The sequence below is a fragment of the Hetaerina americana genome, unplaced genomic scaffold (genome assembly GCF_022747635.1).
Source record: "Hetaerina americana unplaced genomic scaffold, ioHetAmer1.1.p SCAF_5, whole genome shotgun sequence".
Lineage (NCBI taxonomy): Eukaryota > Metazoa > Arthropoda > Insecta > Odonata > Calopterygidae > Hetaerina > Hetaerina americana.
In genome coordinates this window covers 7,228,804-7,239,144 of record NW_027287095.1, presented here as the reverse complement: position 1 = coordinate 7,239,144, position 10,341 = coordinate 7,228,804, and the positions used below count along the sequence as shown (strand labels likewise).

Below are 10,341 nucleotides of genomic sequence, written 5' to 3'. Positions count from 1 at the left end.
TCTTGCCGTTTCTTGAGTATTAAAATGTATTTAACAATTACTTGGAAAGATTTAATGCGGAGATGGTTGTTAAAATCAACGATAAATGGGAGTGGTTAACTTTTAAATAACGCTACCCCATTGGTTGTTGTTGTTGCAACCACCTTTCACTTTTGGGGGCGGGTGACCGTTTGTGGCGAATGCAACGGCCGCTGCATTGCTGTTTTGGGGATATAAATACGAGTGGCTCGCATCGAATATTTGCATTTCCTGCTCTGCCGGTGTGAGTTGCAGAGGTCCTGATTCTTGAACCATTAGTGCGTTTTTTTTGAGTTGGTCCATTCCTGTTGTACACGACATCTCTGCTACTTCGATCGGCGATGGATTCCTTCATCTCGCTGCTCTGCTTCATGGGAAGCCCGACGGACGATGACTCTCCCAGGTTCGACGTGCTGGGATGTATCCCTCCGGAGATGGCCCTCTACATTTTGAGGTAAATTATCCTTGAATATTTAGCTGCCCTGAAGTCCATTTCTCCGAGCAATTGTTGAGGGATCCGATCTTTATTTCATATTATTCGACAATGTATTGCAAATGGATTTACTTTCAATTTTTGGATACACATTATTCCGCGATTTATTTTTGGGCTGACTTTCTGTAGCCTCTTAATATCTGCCACTGTGTTCATTTTACGCAAGAACTTTTTCCGGGATTAATTCCACTGGCCAAAATCATTCTGACATCGCCGATGTCTAACGCGTTTTTCGAAATAATTAAGCTTAGGTTATTTGCATTTTATTTTATTCTTGGGGGATCGCATAATAGAATTATTTCATGCTGGATTTATTACATTTAATTTGAAATATTACTATTTTAGGACATTAGGCACTATGGAAATTGAATTTTATTACTCTATTTTAGGATGTTGGACCCTGCCGCATTGCTGTCCAGTGCCCTCGTCAGCCAGACTTGGTTCTCCTTGGTACACTCGGACGCCGTGCTGAGGTCTCGCGTCTGTGAACACCTTCGTCGCTTGAGGAGGGAGAGGGCCAAGCCTTTGAACATCAAGTTCCGAGGCCTCAGAAACCGTGGCCAGGCAGTCCGTGCCTTTGGATCGGCGAACGAGAGCTTCGAGATGAAGGCGATGTCGAGCAAAAGAGGTAAATTTTACTCCATGCTTGTTCAATATTTTTTACATTACACTGTTGTAATGTGAATAACATGCCTGTTCACACTTTGAGGTTTTAATTTAATGACAATTTTCTGAATTGTTCACAGTCGTGGATCCAGCGGTAAATCGCCCACCAGTTACTATCACCAAGGGCAAACAGTCGAAAGTGAAGAAGTCATTCCGGAATGCCAAATCTACTACTCGTGTGGGTAAGTGACATCTTGAAGAGGCGTTCAGTTTTTACAAAATTCATATTTTTTCGTGGATCTATTTTTTGATTATTTGGCGTATGAAGTCTTTATCTTAGTTTAACATCCGTTTATTTATTATAGCTACAATGTCTTTGATTGCTCTTAATTCTATTCTTGTATGCATTTACAATGAATGTTCGTAAAATTATGTTTATACTGCGATAGTTTAATACCTTTTTTCCCTTGTGAAGTAAATTTCTTCACAGAATCATTTCATTAATTTTTTATTTTTTCCCTATTGTAAATGAATAGCTTCCATGATTTTTATGTTCACGCCCAACAGATAATGCAGTTATCTGATTTATTTTTCATGTGTCTTCTAACGGCAATTTGTTCATTATTTTATTTTTATAATTACAGCATTGGAGAGCTTTCTCGGTCTACCTTCGACCGTTTCTGCTGGTGCTTCAACATACTGCAAGATTAAAAGGAGTGTTTTCGGAGGAAATTCCCCTGTGAGGAATGCTTCGATGAAAATGAGATTTTGACATTTGTGGTTTTTTGGTGTACGAAATATGACCAGAGCATACCTACACTGTAGGATCTTGAAAATAAATTTTCTTTATATCCAGAACACTGCTTTATTTCCCCAGCGTTTCTGATTCTATAAACGTATCCACCCCATATACGGAAGTACCTGATATTTGCTAGTAAAATACCTCAAATGTTCAATTTTTCAAATTCTCTGCGCATTTATTTTGAAATCATTTAACTCGATCCCTCGGAATTTACATCTAATGAATGTGAATTCCAAGTGATTTTCATTCGAAAAACAAAGCAAAAGAAAAAACTCGATTTACTTCAGATTTGAGACGGAAGTAAATGATAATGATGATCCCGACGTCAGTGCGTCCAATAACCCGATTGTCTTACAAGTTTCGGCTCGATTCTACGCAAATTCCTTTTTTTCGTATGACCTTCGTTTATCTTAGTATACTTCTGTCAGCGGACAAGGGAATTAATTTCAGCTGGTATTAATGTTTTGTGTGTGGTTCATGTGCAATGCGTTTAAGCTGAGAAAAATAGCGGGGCAAATGACACACCTGGGGCTATTCTTCTCGTGTATGGAGATAAATCAATACATATATTTGGGATTTTCCAAAATAATACGCATATATGACGAACGATTCAAAAATTAGAAATTAAATATAAAAACCCAAAGTGGGAAATATTCACAAATTATTACATTAAACACTGCTTAAATGACGTATTCATAAATAATGTCACCTCTTCAGGTGTCGGATGGGGGGGTTTGACCTCGAAGTGAAAAGAGACGCTTTCGGGAGTTTCTGACCCGTGGAGTTTAGTGTCACTGACCTTTTTTGAGACCCCAACAGGCAAGATTAACTGAAATGGCAAAGTACATGTAGTTGGTACTAGCTGCTGCTCTATCGCTATTTTTATATTCACTATGATATTGAAGGTACACATTTGGTCACTCAGCCGCTAAACTATGGATTTCAAGCTCTACACATACTCAAGTTTATTTCAACACTACGAGCGATTTTCATGACTATTAACTAGTTTTATATTGACGATACGATATGGCGGATAATGACTTCGGAAAACCCATTAATCATGCAATAAACTTGAAGCCGTCCACGATAAAAGGTTCAAAGTATTGGGGTTACTTAAATTTGGATTAGAAATTTACCACTAAGTGGCAAGTACCTTCTTCGCAAACTCCGCATGTCAATAAAAAGTTTATAGAATGATAGTCCACATATCAATTGGCATACTCCATGACACCAGAGAAAGTAAACAAAGGAAGACATTCTAGCAGTGCCATCAAATACTCCAGGACGAGCAGAAGTTGTATTTAAATGAACGAAAAGATTTTTACGAAAGACCGCATTCTGATTTTTCACGGCAGGGGAAATTCATTGAACTTTGTCTTATTTTGAAAATATTCATCCTTGGAATTAAACCGCCCCAAAAAGTATCGCACATAGGGAACTGTATTTTACCTCAGTTTGCTCCGCGTCCTGGGCATTGCACGTTCATTTTTAATTTCTGATTTCCGACTACTACTCTACGTATACATAGATATATCCAATTAATGAAAATTTCATTTCAGAACTATCATCGAAAATTTTTTAAAAAAATTAGCCGAATCCACCGTTTTCTGTTCAAAGAAACCGATATGCTTATGCCTGACTAAAATCGCAACACCGTTTGACGCATATTCTCCAATGATGTATTTCAAAAATCCTTCGAAACTGTGCATGAAAAACAGAGTGAGCATCGCTCTTTGACTTGAGATTATTACGAGAAAAATATTAATTTGGCCAAGTTAAGAGGACCATTAGAAAGTTGAATCTATATTGCTGTTTAGATTTGGAAAATATTTACAAATATAGTATAGTGAGAATGTTCAACGTGCCCTCAAAAAATATTTGATGGCATCTTACTAAGACCACGTGATACATTTGAAGACGCCATTTTGCGTAGGCAAGGGCTCCATTGTAGTCGAAATCTCAATTTCTTCGCGGAATTGCCTCCAGGAGACTGGCAAGGTATAAAAGCCGCAGCCTCTATCTTAGAAGGCAGACTCTCCATTGCTGAAACATTAAAAAAATAATAAAATCTAAGTATAAAAGGACTTGCTAAATTATTAAATAATTTAGACAGCCACAAAATGGTCCATTATACACAAAAGATAAATCATAAAAGAGCATTTAATCGGTAACCTATATCCTTAACTTACAAAAATCAGTAACGATAATTCATTTGAAAACTACTTTCAAAATGTTATCACAGGAAAGGGGCAATTGGTTAAATAATACCCGCTCTGTATTAAAACTTTAAACCTTTAAATAAAACCTTTTTAGAGAAGTCTTTTCGACGCTTACAACTATATATACCAATAGAAAACGGAGGAGATGAAAAAGTGATGATTACCTCAATAGATGAATGAATGACACCTGCTCCTTCTACATTTACTTTGAAAAATAAATCGTTCCCTATTCACTCCATGCCATAAACCCTAATGGTAACAGATATACGTCAGGGAAATAGTCAAATAAAATGCCTCTGAGCTTTATTTGTGAAAAATAAAACAAAAATAAAAAAACAAAAAACAGCCAACATTACTCATTTCGGGGACCCTACACATTCACTAAGAACACTTCTTCTCTACGACATGATGCTAGGTAGGAGTCTTCATTACCTCAAATGCAGAATAATTCACGATCTTCCGGTGTACATCAATCAATATGAGTCTAGTACTCAAGTTTCTGAACGTGTCGACGGCTGAGAAACGACATTACCAATTCCTCGTTCACTAACGTTAAAAAACCCCAAAGATACAATTCAGCCACGACTTTTTCCGTGACACACAGACACAGAAAACGACCCCACTGAAAGTACCGGAATGTATTGACCGGGATCATACTTACGGAAGTGTGGATAAACGAAGCAAAAGCTCAGCGAAATCGATGTAATAATTCTGCAGAAATGGTTGTCGATAATGTCCATCACAAATACATTTTAGAAACACATGATATATAGTTGGACCGACACTGCCCTTTTAACACATGAGGTTACAAGATCTATAATTAGAAAGAAATGTCATTTTCGCACTGAGTATAAGTACTAAGGACTAAAATACCCGTGCAATCGACACATTATCATTAGGATATGGTTCATACTGGAAAGCTAAGGACGGACAACGTTTTCACTTCAAGACAACGCGAAAACTGCGGAGCACTCGGGAAAAATTTGAACTTCGAATCCCCAACTAATAATTCCACGATGATAATGAAATGGGAAACACGGTGACTGGGATGTGGGGAAGGTGACGGAACACTGCATCTGCGGTGCAATCGGGGACACGGAAGGTGATTCGCGATAAGTAACGCTGACCAGTCCTTGGATGGCTGAGGAGGGAAGGAATGTAAGGAAACCAAAAAAAATGTCAAGCGGGTCGATAAGGGGGAAGGTTCCGAATTATGAAAAACCACACCTATATTTGGCACTGTGGCTTTTCTGAGAATGAAAAAAATCGCTTCTCACCAAGGGTAATCAAGAGAAAGGTTATTCAGATTGAGATTATGAAAATAAGGAGTATTATTAAATTGACACGGAACAATTGCAAGTATTCATTGATATTGTCTCCCTTTATACCTTTCCTGCAAAAGGAATGCATCTGCGAAGTATTGTCCATATAATTGACTACTGAAAACACAATAATATAAACCGGCGCAACAATTCATGAAGGTGTCATATTATTATAAACTGCACGTGGCACGCGCGCGAATAAATTCATGCCATGGAATATTTTTCTAAAAAACAACATTGACCCCGACGTGATTTGAACACGTAACCTTCTGATCTGGAGTCAGACGCGCTACCGTTGCGCCACGGAGTCAGACTGATCCGTATAAACTTTATCATATACAATTTTGCATTGGCACTCATGCAAAACCGCGGCGACAAAATATGAAGGAGTATGAGGCATTTTAACTTCCGCGACGAATTACGCCATAATTAACGCAATGCCTGCGCAGCACTACGCACACGGGGAAACTTACTTGAACCCTTTAAGGTTCTTTTTGATTTTATTTTACCGCTGCCCCACCAATTTGCAATTAAACACAAAATATTAAACACACTCCTCTCCGTGTTTACCTGCGCTAATATAACTACATATAATGTGCCCTCTTTTATCACCAGAAAAGGATAAAATGGCATTTAATTCTGATTGACGCCATTTTTAACAGTTCCACAACGTTTTTTTCTGAAAAAGCACCCTAATGAGAAAGGCAATGCTTTAAATGTAAGCTGCCCTACAGCCCCGCTCTGAAACCGCCGGACTTCATTTCGTTCTCAAGAATTATGAGGAGCTGCAAGGGCCAACCCTCAAGCTGTCGAAGTTTACCCTCCTATTGGATATGTACGATTCAAATTGAAATTAAATTCGGATATTCAACTGACGGTGACCCTAGGCATTGAAATGGGCAATACATGGTATAATAAATAAGTGAATAGTCTAAATGGCAGTATTGTTTATCACTTATTAACAAAATGCTGCGATGATACGCCATGTCAATCAAGATAGAATTAACAATTAACGATGGTATAATGCAGAATATTAGGAACATTCCATATTGTTAACTGATATATTACAATTGCGAATTGCTCTATCGTCAATTCGAACTGGGATTATAAAAGGAATTCCCGTTTCATCACGGAGGCGCTCCCAAGTGAATGAACTCTTTTCTGCGCGATATTTTTTAATTCAATAGCATCGGCAATGATGTGTGCCTTTGGTCTCCCTAAAAATGTAACTTCGCAAGAGCTTTGCTTTGTAACTTGACTAATGTAACTAAAGCAAGAGCTGTGTAAGTAAACCTGTATGACAGAATCAACGGTGTGCCTTGCCCTCTCATGAGAAAATGTGATATCACGATTAACACACTATACCTTTCCACAGAATTTCGGCATCACACTTCAGCGGTGGTTTGCAGGGTGTCATTCAGGCGTAGCAACGTCTAACGTCGTTGGTTTGAAGTCATTTTTCATGGGCAGGGGCACAAAACACCTTGAGAGCGACATGAAGTACAGTCGGAAATGATAAAATCCTACGGCGAAACATGGCGCCCTTAATTAGGATATGAGTGGAATCTGTTATTCCACCTAATCACGAACCCTTTTTGCGTCGAATCTCCAAACTGCTCCTTTCTTAACTCTTATTTTTAAATATGGAATCCATATTGAAACAATCGGTAATGTGAGTTATAATTATCAATGTGACCTACACTATATAATTAGTATGGTTACCCGCACACAAATAGTACTTATGACAGTCCTGACTAAATGTCGCGAATACAAATTGCAGGCATCCTTAAGGTTTTGAGTCGTTACGCATGCTTAGAAAGTTATTTCTCTTATTTTCTAAATGAGTGCTTAAATGTATCGATTGGTATTATGGAGTATCGTTAGCTTGTTGTATTACTTGCGTCTCAATTATTTCATTAGTATTACCTAGTGTATTGCATAGCAAACGAAATTTTTCCACCCGGGGTGACCTAACAAACAACTAGGATAATAACATGAAATAGGTACATTTTCTATGCTAAAATTTGTGAGCCGTAGAAATGGAAACCAAGTGAGCTGATAACCGTTATGTAAAACCATTGATAATTTTGGAAAGCTGGAGTTAAACATCTAGCTATTACTTTGTCCGGGAAATTGAGAAGGCTCAATGAAGAGTGGGCGGATTCCTTAAAAACTCTTACGACAAACCAAAATGTGACACAGATATGCTTCTAAAATTGATTTGGAGTCAAAACGATTTATCGCTAGGTTGAATTTACCAAACAGCCCCTTGTCTCAGCGCCGGGGTGTTGTCAAGTTAGTATGGCGATTTTTTATCGTATAAGGGTCCATTTTTATCTCCTATTTAATATACCAGAGGAGTTCTGTAGTGGGTAAAATTAGCACTTGTTTAAAACTATGTTTTCGGTGAAGATGTACGTATACATCTACGTAAATAAACCGCAATCCATTAAAAAGGCATATGGCAGGGGGTGGCAAAAGGTGTGATGGATAAAGGATACGGGAAAGGAAGCATGTCTGAAGGAAACAGGAAAAACATCCACTTAAAATTCTTGAAGAAATGTGCATGGTGGTGCAGAGGATATTACATGACGGCGGAAAAATACCAATATTGAGTTCAGGTCCTCCTTACCCTTATTGGTAATCACGAAAGACTAGAATTTGCTCTCCCATCTCCAGATTGGACTTGCAAATTAAAAATTAATACAAAATTGCATGAATACGGAAGTTAAAACTAAGAATAATAGCAATAAGATTAAAATCTGCAAACAGAAAACACTAGGCGGTAATGAAGCCATGTAAAAATGTCCGAAGATTAATGCAAATACTAAGAAATAAACGGAAAAAACATGAGAAACCCATGAAATGGCCAAGCCTTTAAAATTTAAAATATTTATTACATTACCTATTAAAAAAGAGGCATGACGCTGATAAAATACTTTCAAAATATCTGACTGAATCATCTAAAGTTGGTTTTCGCATTCCATGGGATGAAAAATAGTTTGGATATTTTGAGTTATCAATCATGAGTGCCAATGAAATTTCCGTGAAAGAAAATTAACCCATACACACCATTCCAACAAAACTTGCAAACCGTAACTATCGATTTCCAGCGGGTCATTCGGCTAAAAATGTTATGGCCTCATGGAGCACTCAGGAACCTACGAGCACTCAGGCACCGCACAAATCACCATCGTGAAAGGAAATCCTTTTTCCAGAAAAAATCTCAAACACTGCACTCCATCTAACTGTATAATCTACTATTAATCAAACAGCAACATATTATGTGCAAAAAAAGATCTTTTAAAAGCATTAAAAATTAAAAGACAGGAATATAAATAAAGACAATGATGAATTTTCCTTTGACAAATTTATTTCCCAAATTTTACAATAGGAGTCATTTTTCACGCACTGTACACGATATGGCAATAAGTGTCAGAATCTCATCCTTTTCGTGGTTGGTCTTGCAGGTGAATTGCCGCGGTTAACACTTCCGGTGGACTGACAAGAAGACCTGGTGGAAGACGCCGCTTTGCCAACAGGCATCTTGAGAACTTTTCCCATCGCTATAACAGCCGAGAGAAGAATTCGAAGAAAAACAATAAAATACGTGGGAAACCAATAAATTGATGGTAGACATGATATATGGCAATCAAAGCATTGAATTGAGAAAACAGAAAAAAAGGAAATTGGACAAAATGAATTGATTGTAACAATAATAGCCCAGAAGAGAGAAATTTAAAAGATGGGGCATGGCAAAAAATTTAGCATAAGATGATCCATCATAAGAGCACATTCTCACTAATTTGAGTCATATACAACGCGAATAGCGCGTTAATGTCAATAATCATCCAGCAAGGACAAGTGAGGCTCTTATATGATGATTCAAATGATGTTTCTAGGTGATAGTTTAATTTTTATTCTATGGGTATGCAAATGAAGTAAGAGGACGTTGCTGAATAAAATTATCTTTATTCTATTTTTTGGAAACTAATAAAGGTTCTGCCACCACATAGTATGATAAAATGACCACTGACAGGGAAAAATTTTCATAATCAATTTAAAGAGTAAGAACAAGAAGTTTTAAGGAAAATTACAAAAAGTATTAGTATGAATACCATAGTGTTTGCAAAAATCAAAATATTGTCACGGTCGAGATGTACAATGATGAATTCTGAATGATCATATATATACTATATACACAAAGAGAAATATCAAAAGCAGATAGAAGTAAAGACTATTCTTATGGAAAGAGGAGAAGAAAAGGAATTATATATTAAATCCTCACCCGATCGAGTAGCCGCTTTAGCATTTCGAATGGTTTTCTTCAGGAACGAATTCCCACCCTTGGTGATGACAACCGGAGGCAGAAATCCCAAACGATCCAGATCTACAATGACAGAGTAATATGAGTTATTACGTACGAAAGACAAACAGTGGTCTAAGTCTATTCTCGCCGAAATTCTATTTCTAAGTGAGAATGAAGGGAATACCTGGCTCCGGTGTTATCGCCTTCATCTCAAAGCTCTCGTTCGTCGCACAAAAGGCACGAACTGCCTGGCCACGGTTCCTGAGGCCTCGGAACTTGATGTTCAACGGCTTGGCTCTCTCCTTCCTCAAGCGACGAAGGTGTTGATGGACGCGAGACCTCAGCACGTAGTCCGAGTGAACCACGGACAACCAAGTCTGGCTGACGAGGGCACTGGACAGCAATGCGGTAGGGTCCAACATCCTAAACAATGAGATAAAATAACATTGTTTCGAATGTGGTTCAATTATATCATTTACAAGTAAGTGAAAAAAATGTATAAGTAATCAGAATGGATTGTGAAATTATTCTCCTAAAACTTAATTACATGTGGCAACGTCCAAGACTGGGAT

The 10,341-nt window shown here is 37.8% G+C and overlaps 1 non-coding gene across 1 annotated transcript; it reads right to left on the bottom strand.

Moving 5' to 3' along the window:
* Positions 1 to 5,698: 5,698 nt before the first annotated feature.
* Positions 5,699 to 5,770, bottom strand: TRNAW-CCA (transfer RNA tryptophan (anticodon CCA)). Its single transcript has one exon. It is a non-coding gene; the product is annotated as a tRNA-Trp (tRNA).
* Positions 5,771 to 10,341: the final 4,571 nt, after the last annotated feature.